The 19,052-nt window shown below is 39.7% G+C and overlaps 1 pseudogene; it reads left to right on the forward strand.

The window, feature by feature from the left end:
* Positions 1–4,763: 4,763 nt before the first annotated feature.
* Positions 4,764–19,052, forward strand: part of LOC125281749 (notch homolog 2 N-terminal-like protein A) — a 29,327-nt pseudogene continuing 15,038 nt past the window's right edge.

The following is a 19,052-nucleotide window of genomic DNA, read 5'->3' on the forward strand; positions in this document are numbered from 1 at the left end:
GGTTCATGGGGACAGGAACTTTATTCTGTTAAGTATGGAATCCCTGACATTAGGGTCTGCACCTCATGGAGTAGATGCTTTGTAAATATGTTCATTTTTTTTAAATTATATGTTAGTCACCATACAGTACATCCCTGGTTTTTGATGTAAGGTTCGATGATTCATTAGTTGCGTATAACACCCAGTGCACCATGCAATACGTGCCCTCCTTACTACCCATCACCAGCCTATCCCGTTCCCCCACCCCTCTCCCCTCTGAAGCCCTCAGTTTGTTTCTCAGAGTCCATAGTCTCTCATGCTTCATTCCCCCTTCTGTATGTTCTGAATATTAGAAGCCCATTCCCTAAAATGTTGCACAGAAAATGTGTGAAAATTAAAATTGGTCTCTAAATTTTGTGTCACATTGCTAAGTTGATGGAGTGATGAAACTGGAATCTCCTGCTTCTCTTGACTTTTGCCCTTTTTTGGGGGGAGGGAGGCATGCACACGGAGACACACACACACAGTATATGAGATTGATTCCAGTCAACAGTGTTTATTGAGTGATCACTGTGGCTTAAGATGAAAACTCCTTTTGTGAGTGACTCATTTCTCTGAGTCTACTAAAACATCAGTTAAGCATCTGTTCTCTAAATGGGATATGATTGAGCATTTCGTTTTTTACTCTACAAATAGAAAGGTGCTTTCAATTTCACTGTTAAATTTAAATGTTTTACATTGGAAAAAGAGCACACTGAATTTTAAAATGAGATCTTTTCTGGTTTCACTGTAATTTTTTGAGTTATCAAAGTTTTAATTTCTCTTTGAATGGCAAAGAATTACAGTATTCCTTTAGAAATACCCCTGAGCAAAGTCACAAGTCTCAAATTTTACTTTATTTTTCTTTTGTCTATTCAGGCAGTATATTGCTGTCTAGATTACACAAGACCTCTAGTGGATTCTGTAGTCCTAGGGGATTCCTTAACATGCGCACTCATGCTTTAGTTGTTCTCAAAGTATGGTTCCTCAGACTTGTAGCATCAGCATCACCTGGGAACATGTTAGGAATGCAAGTGCCCAGGCCCCCTCTAGACCTCCTCAATCAGAAACTCTGGCGGTGGTGTCTGGGAAGCCCTCCAGTTGATTCTGATGCACACTTTGAGCACCATGGCTTAGTAAATGTTAAAGGGTCAAGGTAGCATGATCCTACAGATTAGCCAAATGGCATTAATTATTAGCTCTGTAAGCCCACCTCCTTTTTGGTCACTGAATTTGATTGGTTCACTGAGGCTAGGCTGTAAAGTTATTTGCTTGATGGGTTGCCACATATTGACTTTGGGTTGTTTGTATTTCTCTGAACCTGTCACTGTAATGATTTGCCAGGACACTTAATAGGAACAGACTGTAATTTTTTTGCACCCATGGCTTTCTGAGTCATGGGTGGCTAGGCTCTTCATGTCTTTCTGTGTAGATTTCTCCAGGTACCAGGCATGCCTTTCACATGCTTTTAATGAGGGAGGTGTCACTGTTGGATCATAGGAGACCTTCAAGAGCATTTAGTTCTCCCCAGTTTAGTTTACTGGTAGGGAAATTGAGCCCCCATGAGGTTGTGCTTTACTTACAGTAGTACAGCTAGTTAGTGGTAGAGGTAAGATTTCAGGTTTCTGGACTCCACTGAGCCAGGATTCCTGCAGGGGGAGGACAGAGCTGCAGCTTAACTTGCTCTGTGCCTGCAGGACATTCCTTTCCTACTGACAGGTTTTCTTTTTTATTTAGAGGAAAAGAAAGCAAGTAGAAAAAAGTCAGGAAGTTCTCATTGAAACTAATAAAAGTGTCTAAAGAGAATGAAAAAAGCAGTTTGAGAACTTTGGTATGGAGGAAATAACCTGACATTAACTCTTTGAATTATAGTTGTCGCATTGGCCTTATCATAAGGTGTGGGAAGAGGGAGCATTTGAGCCCTACAGGGAAGTGGGATATGGACAACAAGATGACCCTCTTCCTGAATCTGCCTGTTCGGGCTGCAACTTAGTGACTGTGTGATCCCAGCAGCTGTCAGAGATGGGGCTGGACTCAGCAAGAGACCTGGGTCTCAGGCCTAACACTGCCACAGTTAGTGGTGTGGTGTTCCATGAGGAGGTCACCTAACCTCCTTGGCCTGCACTTTCTAGTAAATGGGTATAACAATGCCTATCCTGCCCATCTGAGAAGAAAAATGTCAGATGGTGGGAAACAGTGTATCACTGTAGTTAGGAGCACAGACTCTCTTGCAGGTTCCAGACTCCCTAAGGTTCAAATTCTGGCTCTTTAACCCACTGGTGTGGTAGTAGCAGGTCACTTAGCCTTTTTTGTGGAACACAGATAATGAAATTAACTGCTTCACAGCATTGTAGGGAACATTGTATTAGTTAGTCTGTGTAAAATGCATAAAATAGTATCTGGGATTTAGTAAGCGCAATGTGTTAGCTGCAGTGGTTATTACTATTTTAAAAATCTTATTTTAAGAGATGAGATTTCTGTAAACATGTTCTCAAATGATTCCATCGCTTGGTAATGGGTACTGGGCAAATAGCGGGTTCTTATGCAGTACTTTTATTTTTTAAGGAAAGCACTTCATTTTTTTTTTTAAGATTTTATTTATTTGAGAGAGAGAGAGAGAGCATGCACACACACACACACACACACACACGCACAAGAGAGACACAAGCAGGGGGAGGAGCAGTAGGAGAGGGAGAAGCAGGCTTTCCACTGAGCAGGGAGCCCGATGCGGGACTCGATCCCAGGACTCTGGGATCATGACCTGAGCCGAAGACAGAGGCTTAACCAACTGAGCCACCCAGGTGCCCATCTTAGCAGTAATTGTTAATGGAGGAATTGTTCTAGCGTCCAGCTTGTGCCTGGGCTCCCCTGTGAAGCAGCTGATTTTGATGCCCTAGAATGTCAGGCCTAGAGCCTGTGATATTGAGCAGTTTATTCATAGAATGGTATGGCTAGAGAAAAGTCACAGGTGGAGACTTCTCAATTTTGCTTTCAGGTATTTGTATATAAACCGTCCTAGCAGATGGACATCTTAATAATCTTATAGAAAAAGTTCATTAACTTCATTTTTAGCTTTTGTTGTTTGACTAGGTTTCTTTCTGGCTTGCCTTTCCAGTTGTTGTAAGGATTCTTGGTAAGGATTTTGGTAATGAAAATTCTAATTCTAAAAGCTAAATAATCAAGTTATCCAGCAAGTGAGTGGTAGACTTTAGGAGTCTTTCTCCTCTTGTGGCTGAAATCCATGAAAATTTCTACTACTGCTGTTTATCTCTGAGTAGTCTGTTTTTGGAAGGGATTATGGTGTGAGGTGCCTTTTCACTGCCTTGTAAAAGGACTGGAGTTTCAGAATTTGAGAATTGTTGTTCTATCTGCATATATAAAATTAGCTTTTTAGGGGCGCCTGGGTAGCGCAGTCGTTAACGCGTCTGCCTTCGGCTCAGGGCGTGATCCCGGCATACCGGGATCGAGTCCCACATCGGGCTCCTCCGCTGTGAGCCTGCTTCTTCCTCTCCCCCTCCCCTGCTGTGTTCCCTCTCTCGCTGGCTGTCTCTGTCAAATAAATAAATAAAATCTTTAAAAAAAAAATTAGCTTTTTATTTTCTTTACTTTCACCCTCCCCCCCTACAATAATCTGTATTCATGGTCTACTCCCCCATCTTTGTGTGAATCCCTTAAGGCTAGAGGTTATGCTGTATTGATTTCTTATGTATTCCATTTCTCCTTTTCCTCTGGATCCTAATATTGTGCCAGGCATATACTAGGCTCTCAATTACAGTTTGTTCAATGAATATCGTTGATGTTTCTGATTAGTTATTAAAGTGGCCTGTTCTGAAACCTCACTTGAAGGCTTAAGTAATTCATTTGTATCATGGTGACCTCGTATTTACCCAGGTCTTCCTAAATATTCACTGAGGAATCCTTATATTATTTATCTGAAGTATTCAAATTTCAAGATGCTTATGGCATGTCATGTTTGTTAAGAGCTTTAGTTTTCTTGTTGCAGCAAATGTTGAGAAATCGTTCTTTTTGATGGCTGAGTAATATGCAACATGGACAGGACTGGAGGAGATAATGCTAAGTGAAATAAGTAAAGCAGAGAAAGACAATTATCATATGGTTTCACTCATCTATGGAACATAAGAAGTAGGAAGATCGGTAGGAGAAGAAAGGGAAGAAGAAAGGGGGGGTAGGCAGAAGGGGGAATGAACCATGAGAGACTATGGACTCTGGGAAACAAACTGAGGGCTTCAGGGTGGTGGGGGAATGGGATAGGCTGGTGATGGGTAGTAAGGAGGGCACGTATTGCATGGTGCACTGGGTGTTACACGCAAGTAATGAATCATGGAACTTTACACCAAAAACTATGGATGTACTGTATGGTGACTAACATAATAACAAAATATTATTTTTAAAAAAAGAGCTTTAGTTTTCTTGAGTATCGTTAGAAGATAGGGATGCAATTGCTGGGAAGCTAGAGGCACAGAGAATTAAGAGCATCATTCAAGATTGTAAAGTAGTTATTGAAGGAAGAGACTCCTAGGATGAGCTTCCATGCTTCTATGACCCCAGAAGCCAAAGGACAAATACAAAACAAAACAAACAAACCAAAAAACCTGATGAAAGCTCTAAAGGGAAACCCAGATCAGGTTGGATATGGGAACGGATGTTGACCTGAATTGGGTAACATTTCTTTGCTGTCTGATTAGTGACTTATTTCTAATGTGCATTTGTTTTTATTTTTAGCATTGCAGTGTCGGGATGGCTATGAGCCCTGTGTAAATGAAGGAGTGTGTGTTACCTACCACAATGGCACAGGATTCTGCAAGTAAGCTTTTCTCTGTTTCTTTGTTTTTTTCCTTTTTATACATTTTATTTTTCCTCAGTGGAACCCTGGACAAGATTTGGTTCTACTAATTCTATTTTCAGTACTTCTGTGAAATGTTACTGGATCTTTAACTTTTCTGCTGTAGTCTTTGTGGGGGATAAGGATGGAAGGATGTAGATGTCAGATAAATGGTTAACAAGAACTTCTTATTATCTTATCACTATCTTTTTCATTATGAAAAAGACTTTTCAGTGAGTGGCTAGTTAATGTATGTTGAGTACATTCTTAGAATCACCCCTCAACATGTTAGTTACGATCTTGTTTTTAAGTCACACCACAATAGATACTAACTTTAGTTCTGCCTAGCATAAGTGAATATTACAACATGAAACTATGTTTCTAGTTTAAAAAAGTCTAGTTCCTAAAAGAGACCGTGAGAAAGATGCATATGCACCTGTAGGGATGGGATGGGGAGCAGGCACTGTGGAAATGTCATTATATGGGTTTACAAGACAAAGGGTATGGACAGGATTAGGGACTATAGGCTGGTTCTTAAGAGCATTTTTTTCTTTTTCTCCAACACCTAGTTTAGCTATACTTTTTGTTTCTTTGAGGAGGCCTGTGAGATTATCTCATAAATAGCTCCTCTTTGTGTCCTGTGGACCACATTTTTTTCCTTCTGGCTCTAGCTCAATGGAAAAAAAATTTTTTTAAAGATTTTATTTATTTGTCAGAGTACACGTGCACAAGCAGAGGGAGAGGCAGGCAGAGGGAGAAGCTCAGAAGGGAGTCCCAAGTGGTACTCTGTCCCAAGGACGCTAGGAGCATGACCTGAGCCAAAGGCAGACACTTAACTGACTGAGCCACCCAGGTGTCCCTCAATTGAAAATTTTTGACAGAAACGTGTATCCTTTGTACTTATATCATGGAAAATAAGATTGATCATATAACTTTTCTTTAACACTTGCATAGGGTATACTTGTTCTCTGCTTTGGTAGCAGTACTTGCTTAATAAGCATTTTAAATGAGTTTATGCAACATGCTTTTCTTTCTTTTCTGGATATTTAATTGAATAACGTAAATATAATAATGATATTGGTTCCAGTCAAGTCCATTCTGACACCAGGATCTAAGTGCTTTTTTTTTTTTTTTAAAGATTTATTTATTTACTTATTGGAGAGAGAGAGCGTGCAAGCCTGCACGCACAAGGAGGGAGAGCAGCAGGCAGAGGGAGAAGCAGGCTCCCCGCTGAGCAGGACCCTGAGATCATGACCTGAGCTGAAGGCAGACACTTAACCTGGTGAGCCACCCTGGCATCCCAGGATCTAAGTTCTTTAATGTCATAAGTGAGGATTTTTGCAAGTCAGGGAAGATGCTCTTGAGCAAAGTGACAATATTTTAGGCTATGATGACAGTAGAGTTGTTTTTTAGTTAAAGATTTTTATTTATCTGAGAGAGAGAATGAGAGAGAAAGCACAAACTGGGGAAGAGGGGCAGAGGGAAAGGGAGAGGCAGGCTCAGCAGGGAGCCCGAGGTGGGGTCTTGGGGACTCAGGGGATGCAGTGGACCCGGGGGACACAACCTGGGGCTCGATTCCAGGACCCTGGGCTCATGACCTGAGCTGAAAGCAGCCGCTTAACCAGCTGAGCCACCCCAGTGCCCCAGATGACAGTAAAGTTTCACCGTAGGTTGTTTGGATTGGAATAAAGATAATACTGGAAATGAAATGTTTTTTGTGACTGATAATGAGCTGCTCATGTAGTTTTTCTAACTGGAAAATAAAAAACAAAAACATGTGATGTAGTCTTCTCTCCGAATGGTAACACAGCTGGAGATAATAAAGGGGAGGAACTATTGAGTTAGAACTGGCTACCAAAATCTTCAGTCCCTTTTTGGCACCTGCTGTCATAGATCCTTGCTTTATTCTATCATTCAGCTCTCTGTGGTAGTTAACCCATTAAATTATGATCATTTGTGAATGTGTTTGTTTCTCCTACTGGATTTTGAGGTCCTTGTCTTATGTGTTTTTGTATAGTTAGTGCTTAATATAGTGCCTGGTATGTAGCTAGAGCTTAACAATGCGTTTCTTGAACCAAAAGGTGCTCGACAGATTTCCTCATTCACATGTTTTTTTTTAATCTATGTCTTAAATAAGAAGGTACTGTCCTCTCCTCTGAGAATTTTATTTGCTTCACACAGCATCTAGGATGGTAGTACTATACCGAGAAGCACTTTAGTTCTATTTGGACATAATTCAACGTGGTGACTTACGTAGGGGGAATTTCAAGTAGGTTCTAATTGTTGGCCTACATATTTGTGGTCTGCTGTGGGAAGAAAGACTAGTCTCTGAGCACTCACCAGGAGAGGACACCAAGGGTCACTTTTGGGAGAAAAGACTGCTATCTATTAAAATGCTCTTTGGTCGAGAAAACTAAATTGAAAAACTTGAAACTTCTCTCTTCTTTTTCTTAATGGAAAATGAACAAGTCCAGACAGGTTTTATGCAGCTGTGAAATTGAGACAGGTCAAATTCAACAACTTCTGATAAATTTTGCTGCCAGCCCAAAAGTCACACGTTGTTAAACATAGTGCCTTACATTTGCATAGTGAGTTACAGATGTACAGATGTATGTCCCGTGAGGCTTTCCTTATTTAGGACATGAGATCTGGACACTTCAACAGTACCATTCCTAAGTGATTCTTCTTATTAACACTATGTGTTTGAAAAATACTTTAACAAATATATTAGGTGTCCCTGAGGAATTTTTTATTAAGTAAGTCTTGATTATCAGCTTCTTATAGAACAATGGGATTCCCATACTCTTTTCAACTAATCTTTATTCTTCAGGTTGGAACCTTTATAAACTTCAGTGTTAGGTAAAGAAGTAGGAGAGGGTGATTCTTAAACTCTGCCTGTATCCTTTTTGCCTGTCTTGGGTCATTGCCAATAAGTTAAATCAACTAATTTTGTCCTGCAAACCTGGCATGAATAGATGTGGGTTTAGCTAGGCTTCTTTCAACACAGTCCCCATTAACCGTAATCCTCTATAAAGTTTCTTTCTTACTGTTCCATTGTGGCATGTCAGCACCATCAATTTCACGTAGGAATTCTTTTCTCCCTTTTTTTCTTGTGACTAAGCAGGATGAGAAATATTTTTCTTCCAGGATCTGGAGTAGCTTAATTAAGTACTTCACTTTAAATTTTGGCTGTCTATCTTTCATCAAGGCCAGCAAGATTGAATACAGAGGGGTGGGGATATCAGAATGTGATAAAAATGTAATTATCTAAAAATTTCTGAATACTTTTTTTTTCGTTAAGCTACCATAAATATGTGGGCATGAAGGAGGTTTTCTTTAAGTGCTCTTCTAAATGTCCCATAACTAGGAATTTTGTAGCTAGGAATAAAGTTTGGTGTCTCCTCCATCCCTACAGTCTCGTGTGTGTGTGTGTGTGTGTGTGTGTGTGTGTGCGCGTGTGTGTGTGTGAGATGTGAGTTTTTTTGTTTTTGTGTTTGTCTTAGTTGTGTTTTACTTTACATTTCGATGTAAGGTAAATTACAATTTCTCTGGGGTTCCCCAAAGTTTTTTATATTCTATTTACCTATTATCAGTAATTTTTGCTAGCACTTCATACTGTATGTCCAAAAATGTCTTACTGACTTTTATACTGATGCTTTCAGGCTTCCCTTATTAATGCAATTACCTTCTGTTTAAAATGGTCCTCTCCTAAGCAAACTATTACTTCAATCTTTATCAAAAGGCTTTTATGAAAGAAAAGTGAAAGCAAAGACTAAGAAAGGCATTATTTCAGTGACGGGTGCTATTACTCAGTGAACCCATCCAACTGGAACATCATATCCAGTTTTTTTTCTTCACGTAAGTATGAGGAGAAGGTAGGTGGTAATGAGAAAATAACCTGATTAGGACTTGTGTAGGATAGTGGCATTTAGGGTACTGAAGCTCTACAGATTCAGGCCACTTTCCTATACTTGCTCTGTCTATAATCCTGTATCCTGAACACTGAACGTCAGGTGGACTGAAGCACTGAGTGATTCTTCCTCTTGGTCTCAGTCAGCTCAGGCTGCTATAACAAACTACCACAGACTGGGTGGCTTAAACGGGAGACATTTATTTCTCATAGTTCTGGAGGCTGAGAAGTCTAAGATCAAGGTCCTGGCAGATTCAGTTCCCTGTGAGATGGCCACCTTCTCACTGTATATATTTTCACATGGTAGGGAGAGAAAGCTCTAATCCGATCACGAGGACCCTACCCTCATGATTTTATCTACCTAATTACCTCCCAAAGGCCCCACCTCCAGATATCATCATATTGGGGATTAGAATTTCACTATATGAATTGGGGGGGGGATGCAAACCTTCAGTCCATAGCACTCTTCAAACAAAAGTTTAATTTTCATCAAACTAGTATTTATTGAGCTGGCTACACTGACTGAGCACTGTGCTAGGTATTGTGAATAGACATAAAGGACCAAGAGGCCTGTGCTCTCTGACTTACTTATTTATGAGTATAAAATACCTTGGGAGTGTCTGCTAATGAATGTCATGTTTCTCTCACATAAAACACGGTGGCAGTCCTCTGACATCTTGCCATCTTGTTAGGGAGATGAAGCATACATATATGTATAAAATATAGTAGTCTGTAACTACCCGATGTGTCAGCACAGATGATAAGAACTATGGTGATTCAGACAAGGGAACAACTACTGCAGGACAGAAGACTAAAATCAGGATTTTTAGTGGCTCACTTAGATTATAAATCTGAGAATATTGACGGAGATGGGTAGTAGAAGGATGGAAGTAGAGAGACTGAGGGGACCAGAAGGGCTGTTGTTTCCTGGAATAATCATTACCAGTATCTTCATCATTTTGTTCTTAATGACATAGTTTTAAAACTTTTCTACATCTTGGTTGCTCTCGTCTGTCTATACTTTAATATGTGTGAGGTTTTACTAAACTAGTATGTGGAGTCATCTGGTTTCATGGTGATAGATAACTGATTTTAAAAATATCATTCCTTTAACACATGTTGGCTTGAATGCTTGAAGATAGAATGTCTAGAATGAGGAGTAGAGGGGAAGACTAGGGGACAGGAAAGGAGGGCAGCTGGGAGCAATCACCTCTCCTACTCCTAGAACTTTTTGGTTTTGACTTGATTTTTATGCTGCTTTCAGAAGCAGCCAGGTAAGCTCGTCGACACCATTTACAAGGGAATTCAGAATCCAGGAATCTCTGAGGCAAGGAAAAGAATGGGTTAAGATAGCAGAATGATTGAAAAACAGACACTGAGAATAGGATCAGTTGTCATCTATGGCATAGTTCATTCTCCTTGCTGAGAATTTGGGTATCCCGTCCTCTGACCTCTTCTGTCCAGCATATCATTGGCCTGATCTAGTTTGTTGCAGGGATCCAGAGTAAGCAAGTATCTGTTAGCCAAATCTTTGGTTAGCCCAGATTACCTCATGTCCTTTACTGCTTGTTTCCTTTGATTATATAGTACATATCCAAACCCTCACTTATCCAGAATAAAGCAGGGCTGCCTATTCTGCGTGGAAAACGTTTGGCAATGGTTATGATTCTCTTGGCTAGACCGTGGTAGGGCCTTAGCCATTTAACTGCCTGTCCCTTTAAGATTTTGAAATGCCTGTTCTTGTGTAAGCCAGGCACATCTCCTTGATGAATTATTTTACTGGGCCCCTTCTGAAACTTCAGTCATCCTGAAAAATACCTCAGGAACCTCTTTGACTTTAATTCTCTGTCTTAGTCCTATTTGTATATAATATTTGTGGTATCTGATTCTCTGCCTCATATCGCTAAAACTCATGGCCTTGCATTTCTGGGTCACTCTTAAAAAAATGGAGGCAACTTGATTACTAATGAAAAGTTGACTCATTTCCTTCCAGGCAAAGGCTGACACTGAGTATCAAGAGTTCATAATTAGTCTCCACAGAAGCAATCTCTTTAATTGTAGGGCATCACTTATTCTTTCTTAAATTTTATAAGAATTAATGAGAGCATCAAGAGTGGAAAAAATGATTAAGATAGGCATTTATGCTGTGTTGAGGGGATATATAAAAATGGTATCTGGAAAAAGGTCCCACATGAATTTAAGTGGTTTATTCCCTGCAAGTTTGAATTTGGAGCAGATCTTCCCAGACCATTGTTTTATACGCGCATCATTTTTAGCCTTGTGAAATTTATCAGCAGGTCAGATTCCATAAAGAGATTTGCGGTGTCTGCCACCGTTCTGGTCTGAAGAAAATAGGCTGTCATGGTTTGGCCAGTTTGTTTTGGAGAAGATGGTAAGACCTTTCTTTCCCTTTTAGGTTCAGGATTCTTATTTATTCTCCATATCTTGTTTAAATGTATTGTTCTTTGCCTCTCTGTACTTCCTGTGAGGGGTTAGCTGAAGTGTGAGTTGTGCAGCAGTTCATTTACACCAGTGAGCACCGAACTGTCTGTGCATTTAGAACAGTGATTGGTAGGCAGTGTGGAGGACATAAGAGACACAAGGCACAAATTTTGTGCCAGGAGCCTGTCTCGGAGTGGGTCAATGGTCAAGACACACACACAAGCGCTGACTCCAGGCGTTAACATTAGCAAGTATAGTTATCCTTGGGCAGTATTGCTGAGGGAGTTCAAAGCCAAAATTGTAGAGTTATCATACTTAGGAGGTTAAAAGGGCTTCGACAAGCACTTTGCCTACTCACTTGGTTTATATGTGAGGAGCCCAGGGCTTACTCTGGCCAAGTGACCTCCCCTGGATTACATAACTGATTAGAATGTAGACTGGGACTAAAAATTGTTCCTGAGACCCCTCTAGGCAATCTAAAGATTCAGCACTATTTCCTCGCATTCTTGGTACCAACCCTCAAGGAACTAATGTGGGTGAACACGTATATGTGTATGTGTGTATAGATGCATCCGTATCTCTAAATAGAGCTATGTATGTATCTATCTAACGATATATAAAGAGACAAAAATGGAATAAAAAAAACCTTAGTGCTTTGTGAGGCAATTTTAAAGTCCAAGAATTTGAACTCTAGCTATACATTTTATTTTTTAACATTCCATGAAATGAAACAGTGTGCAAATTCTTTTCGGTGCCTCATAAGGGAGGTCTATCCTATATTAGTATCCCAGGGGCCATGGAACATACAAAATGGAATCATACAATTTTAGCGCTAAAGGGAATATTAGAGTTTTTTGGCCTAGGATGTTTTAATGCATGAGGAGGCTGAAGCTCAGAGAATTAAAGTGGGCTGGTACAAGGTTAATTTCTAGTGGCTATCAAAAAGATCTGGGGACATGCTCAAGTCTTCGGTAAGAGATTTGTAAAACAATATACTAGTTACATTTTCATTCTTATTCAGATAAAAAATAAACTCATGACTTTATATGTATATATGTAATACCTATATTTTAGAAAATATATTTGTTCAAGTATGCCCTAAATACATCTCACCTGCCACTAGGCAAGGGTTTTTTAAGCAGAATGATACAGGAGAATGTAGCCACGTCAGGTATGGCTTTACCTTGACTCAGTTTAGTAGGCAAAGTGCCTCCTCAGAGTTAGTGTGAAAACATGGGTTGGGCTGTGATTTATATTATGGTATCTACCATAGTGCTGTTTTTTATTTAGATTTGGGAGATTTTATTTAGAACTTCAACTTGGTTGCTAAGTACAGGTCCAGCCTGGGCCATTTCAGGGTTCATAGTGTCTGTTTTACTTACTGCTCCATCTTTTTGGGGTAATGCATTTGTCTTCACTTTGAGTAAACTTGAGTGTACACTTTCAGGATGCTTGTTTGAGACTCAGTTTCTCTGGTTTGGAGGGCTATAATCACTGTAATATCTAAGTTTTTTTTTTTTTTTTTTGATCCCTTGGGCCATGGTCCTCTTAAGGTAAGTAGTGGTTTTTGTCATAAGTCACCGTATGAGGGTTATACACCATAATTTTTTCCCATGATGTCCATTATTTTTATTATCTTTGGTTCTAATTATGCAGAGATGCGGCCGTTGACAGTGATGATTTTTTGACCATTCGATTGCCTCTCTGAAATTAAACATACTTCATTACAAGTGCTACTAAAGTTGCCTGACTTCTAGTAAACAAAAAGTTACCTAAATTTCAAGCATATGTTTTGAAAGTGTTTTCGCCTACGTACACTTTAATGCTGCCATGGGCTTAGAGCAGGGATCAGTAAACTAGTAAATGTTTTAGGCTTTGCTGGCCAAGAGGCACATTGAGGATATTAGACAGGTACTAGTATACCCCTTTAAAATGTAACCATTACAAAAATGTCAAAGCCAGCTCCTGGGGTGGAGATCCAAAAACAGCTGGTCTTCACCCAGGGCAATATTTGCGGACCTTTGCCTTAGAGCCTAATAGCCACTGGAAACATCTTTCAAGTGCGTATGGTATAAACTGGAAGAACCATTCTTTGTGGTAGGTTTTTTGTTTTGTTTTGTTTTTGTTTTTGTTTTTAGCATACAAAAGAAGTTCTTGAAGCAGATGTTGCTGAAGTTAGAACAAAGAATTTTGTCTGAGTCCTCCTGTGTTAGTTTTTGGTCGATGCTGCTTTTCTAGTTGAGATGATCTATACTGGAGGTCTACACAAAAGTAAGATTCTGTTAAATTAATGAGTGGTATTAATAAAATAAATGAAAACATTACATTTTTTTGACAAGAACTGTTCTATTAATGCCATAAAAGTAATAAATGCTGATGTCATTAACTTTGTGAAAGTTATCCTTTGTGTGGAAAGATTTTGGGTGATTATTGTGATGGTGATGGTTTTAATAAATGTTCTCAAAAGCTTATAATCTAGAAGAAAGCATAAATAAAGCAAATCTAATCCCAGCAGTATAGTTAGTGTAGAGTATGCTTCCAAGGATAGGCACCAGTAGGCTAAGACTCAGATGCGCTGCTAGTATCTTCCATATGAGGAGGGTTTTTGGGCTTTGCTGTTGTTTTTGTTGTTACAAGACTGCAAGAATATGTAAAATAATGATAGTGTTGTATCTTTACAAGAAATAATCTGTATGGTATCTAGATGTGTGTCAAATAAATTTTCTCGTTAGACCACTATTTAGTTTTGCAGGATTTTCACTTTGTTCCTGTGGAGGCATAGACTTGGATTTTATACAGCAGATCAGATACAGAGGAAGGAATTTCCAAAGCTGAGGAACACTTTATTTTCAAGACACTTGAATTTGAATATGTAGTTGACCCTTGAACAACACAGGGCTTTGGGGCAGTGACGCCTGCACAGTTGAAAATCCCCATAACTTTTGACTCCCCAACAAACTATGATTGCCTACTATTAACCAGAAGCCTTAGTGATAACGTAAACAGTCAATTAACACATATTTTGTATATGTATTATATGCTGTATTCTTAAAGTAAGTTGGAGAAGAGATTATGTTATTAAGAAAATCATAAGAGAAAATACATTTATGGTACTGTACTGTATCGAAAGAAATCTGCTTGTATGTAAATGGACCTGCCAAGTTCAAACTCCTGTTGTTCAAGGATCAACTGTGTACTAATACAGGCATCATTTGTGGGAAACTTTTCTATTCTGTTAACATTTATGAGCATTGTGAAGTGCCAGATCGTAGGCTAAGAATTACTTTATTTGTATATGCTTTCTCAGTGTTTTTCAGTCTTTTTATCATTATCACTTTTGCCCCAAAGAAGTCTTTTAGATGTTTTTCCCTAATTCCCCCATGCTCCCAAAGCAGTTTTAATATCACAGATATACCGCACTTTTTTTTAATCTACTCTGGCTCTTTGGAAGGCCATAAACCATGGTAATATCTAAGAATGACCCCCAAGAACCATTTTTTTACCCCTTGGGCCATGATCTTATCTTAAGGGAAGTTTTTTTCTTGAAGTAGGGTTAGTCACTGTTAATTTCTTTCCCCGTGATGTCCACTATTTTTTATTATCTGTGGTTCTAATTAAGGAAATTTAAGTTGGGTTTTGTAGTGTTTCAGGGCATTCTGAAATTATATTTAATTTCCAATTATCCATGGGAGAATTTTTGCATACCTGCATGTGTGAGTCTCCCCCTCCCCCCTTTTTTGGGGAGAATGATTTATTTAGAACCTATAAAGGAGTATTTTTTATCCTCCTCAAGTTTAAAGAAATGCAGATTTTTCTCCAGCCTTCTCTTACATTCAGGTTTGGTTTGATAGGATTTGGGTGCAATTATCATCATTTATTTTTTGGGGGGAAGGGGAAAGGAGAGAGAGAATCTCAAGCGGACTTCACGCCCAACGTGGAGCCCAATGCGGGGCCCAAACCGACAACCCTGAGATCATGACCTGAGATGAAATCAAGAGTTGGATGCTCACCCAACTGAGCCACCCTGGTGCCCCTGGGTACAATTATTTTTGAACTAGGAATCTTTTCAGACCAAACCATAAGCTTTTGGAGCTGTTTCACTTTCAGACTTTTTTTTGGACTTTAGAACTTTGAAGGCAGTCATCCACTCGTGCTGGGGAACAGAAAGCAGGCACCCATACTCATTTTTCTTCTCTGAAATTTTGTTTAATTTTTACTGTTCAGTCTTTTAAGAATCTAGCAGTTCATGCTACTGAGGCTACTTCGTAGGATGTTCTATTCCTCAGGATTCCAGGCTTCTGGTGGTTCATATAACCAATGTTTTATCAAAGATTAATAAAAGATTAATAGAAGTACAAGAGAAAAAAAGGTGCTGTGTGTGTGTGTGTGTGTGTATGTGCTTGCACGCTCATGCGTGTACACACACATGCATGTTTTAGGTAACTTCATATTTGGGGGGAAAACGTGATTTAAAAAATCTCCATGTGGAGTTGACTAGTCCATTTTGAATGATTTAGGGGTGAGTGAGGGTTAAGAAGTCCTCTCTGTATTAGGAATCTTAATTAGGTTTGATAATTCTTTGGATAAATAGTTCAACCTGATGGTTCCCAAACTTTGAGCCTTTTTAGGATTCCATGGACCCTTGCATTTTCCTTTGTACTTCCATTAAGAATGTGAGCACCGCATAATTGAAAGCTTTCTATGTGCTAATTACTGTGTTAGTGTGGTGATAAACAGTTCTTAGTCTGTTGGGAAGACAAATAATCAAAATAAAGGATAATGGGTGCCAAACACCACTAAAAAAATCAATAGCCACTATATAATACCTTTATATGTTAATAATCCTAATAATATCTGCAGTCCATTTAAATAAGGATACAGAACATTCTTTAGTAGTCTAGAGAATGCTCTGTAAGTGTTTGCAGACTCCTTGCAGTGCTAGTACAGTGAAAAGCTTGGGAAAAACTGGCTTCAGTCATTCATTTTTGCCTATTATTGTGGAGGGTGCTTTTTGTAAACTCAGATGTTTAGAGTATGTTTGCCATGTTGTAATCAGAAGTAGACATTTTCTCAGGGTCTAGTGCAGTAGAATATGGCAAGGCACTGAATAAGTGCTGGAAGACAGAGGGAAGACCACCTTCTATTATATCAGCAATGCAAGTCTTTTAGCACTGTTTGTGTGCCCTTGCCCAGTCTTTCAAGTGATGATTGAAGAGCTTTGTTCAGCTTTTGAGTTCTGATAAATGAGCCCCGACTGTAAACTGGAAGATAAGGGTGTTTGCAAATTCTTGTGTAAATAAAGCATGGTTTCCCATTGCAGTGGTTACTGATTTCATAGTCTCTGATGAAGATGAATGATGCCCTGAATTAACAGCTTTAAAACTAGTACCACTGCAGCTTCTTTTTTTTTTGGTTTGGATTCATTAAAATACATGTGTGTTTATTGCTTTATTTGAATGGAGAAGGGGGTGAAAAACCTGCACACATAGAAACCAAGTGAGGTGGAGTTTCAGAAGATAATTCCCAGCCACACAGTTCCCCGTAAAATTCTTTTCCTGTGGGAAACTTTTAATTTGGAAGCTTTCAGCCTAATGTGGGAACCAAGATTAACATTTTCTGAAATACTTCTACAAGAAAAGCAGAAATGTACTGTTCAGGAAGCTGAATTTACATAGTAGAAAAATGGGCTGTCCTGCAGTATTTGGTAGTCTTTGTTTATTGTGGTAAAAACTTCTGTGTGCGTGTGCATGAGTTTGTGTGTGTGTGTGTGTGTGTGAGAGAGAGAGAGAGAGTATTGATTGTATATTTGTCTTTATTTCCTTTACATCAAACCAGCAAAGCCCTAGAAAGTGTGTTTTACCACAAACCAGCCCAGTACTGGGCCCTAAGCATACACAAATACTTTTTTTTTTTTTTTAGCTCTTTTTGTTTTCTCTTCTTGCTGAGTAAGCTGTAGTATTTCCTTTTCTTTCTTTCTTTCCCTCTTTCTTTCTTTCTTTCTTTCTTTCTTTCTTTCTTTCTTTCTTTCTTTTTGGGGGAAGGGAGTGATTGTGGGAGTAGGAATGGCAAGAAGTCAACGTGACGGAGCTTCTTCCCTTTTCTTCCCCACTTTACCAGGAAGTTAACTAGGAGTCTTCCTGTGTTGTTTTTTAATACCAAGTCAGTAATTAGCGTAACCCAGTTAGTTATCTTTACACAGAGTTATAGAATGAAAAAGTTGACAGTCTGATGAGATATCAAACTGGAGGCATGGAGTAGGGGGACAATGAGGTTAGACTAGTGGTATGGTCCTCTTGAATGCCACCCTCGGTGTATGTAGGCTTGATTCCGTAGGCTCTGGGGCATCTAGAAGTATGTAGCTGGAGCCTTGGCAATTAAATGCTATAGAGGAACTTTCACTGGTTACAGTTAGCCTTGGCTGTTAGCAATTATTTTTATCTACTTAACATGGGGAGCAGGGGAGGGGGCAGGAAACTAAACTGGCATTATGGTCACAGGAAAGAACAGACTGATTTGGGGACTTTTCAAACTGCAGACCTTTGTTACTGACCAATGCTTTATTTGGTTTCTGGGTTTTGTTATTTTTTTCTCCTGCCTTTACCTCATTTACCTTAAGGACAGCTTCCCCCCTCTAGAGCTCAGCTAGGGCAGGCTGCCACTGTGGATTGGGGGGCCGAGAGGTCCAGAGCAAGAAGAAAGTGGGTTGAAAGCAGAGTTCTGTTTAAAGAATTTTCTGCTGGAAACTAGCCCAGAGGGAGTAAAGAGGCGCTTTAATTGCGGGGCCGACGCAACCCACATGAAACATTTTTTTCCCCTCCGTTCCACATTCTGTATAGTTTTTTAAAAAATCATGATTTTGAAATAGCTGTTTTGTGAAGCACGCATCTCTTTTTCTGCTTCTCATGTGTGGTGGGGTTTTGCTTTGTTGTTTTATTTTCTTAATGACCAAATCCTCACTAAAAAAAGCTAAAGGCAGAGCTGCAGCAAAGCCCTGGGTGCAATTTGGGCTCACCCTGCTGATACAGAACATTCGGTCGAGAAAACAAGGAGAGAGAACACTGGCTTTTATTTGGAAAAGGGTGCTTATTTCTTGCTCAGGCTTCAGTCATCTTGGAGCTGACACAAGCTGCTACAGTGTTTTAAGCTTTTCTCTAGACGAGTGGCTATTCACTTAGGAAACTCGAAAGAACAACATTTTCTTTCTTTTTTTTTTTTTTTTTAAAGATTTTATTTATTTATTTGACAGAGAGAGACAGCCAGCGAGAGAGGGAACACAGCAGGGGGAGTGGGAGAGGAAGAAGCAGGCTCATAGCAGAGGAGCCTGATGTGGGGCTTGATCCCATAACGCCAGGATCACGCCCTGAGCCGAAGGCAGACGCTTAACTGCTGTGCCACCCAGGCGCCCCAGAACATTTTCTGTCCTGTATTACTGGGGAGACTGGTGCTGAGCTGCAGCCATTGTCAGATAGGTTGGAATTGCTATTCAAATCCCAGCTTCCTTGAAATCTGTAAAGTGGCTACATGTAAATGTATCCAGGCTGCTGGTGACATGTGAGAGTTGGGGTCTGTTTCTCATCTGTTTTACTGGGGGGGGGGGCAGTATGGGCATCCTTCCAGTTGGAATACTTTCTAGTTCCAGGAGGAGGAATCCCTTGTTTTTCTCTTCCTTCCTTCTCTCCCCCCTGCCCCAGTCCCCTTGTGTGTTTGAACAGTGACAATGAAAGAGTGGACTTCTTCATGTCAGAAATGGCAGACTTTTTCAGAAGAAAGGCAAGTATGTATCTGTGTATGGGCCTGCTAAATATTCAGATTAGTTTATGGAATTATTTTACGGGAAAA

The sequence above is a fragment of the Ursus arctos genome, unplaced genomic scaffold, assembly GCF_023065955.2.
Source record: "Ursus arctos isolate Adak ecotype North America unplaced genomic scaffold, UrsArc2.0 scaffold_12, whole genome shotgun sequence".
Taxonomy (NCBI): Eukaryota; Metazoa; Chordata; class Mammalia; order Carnivora; family Ursidae; genus Ursus; species Ursus arctos.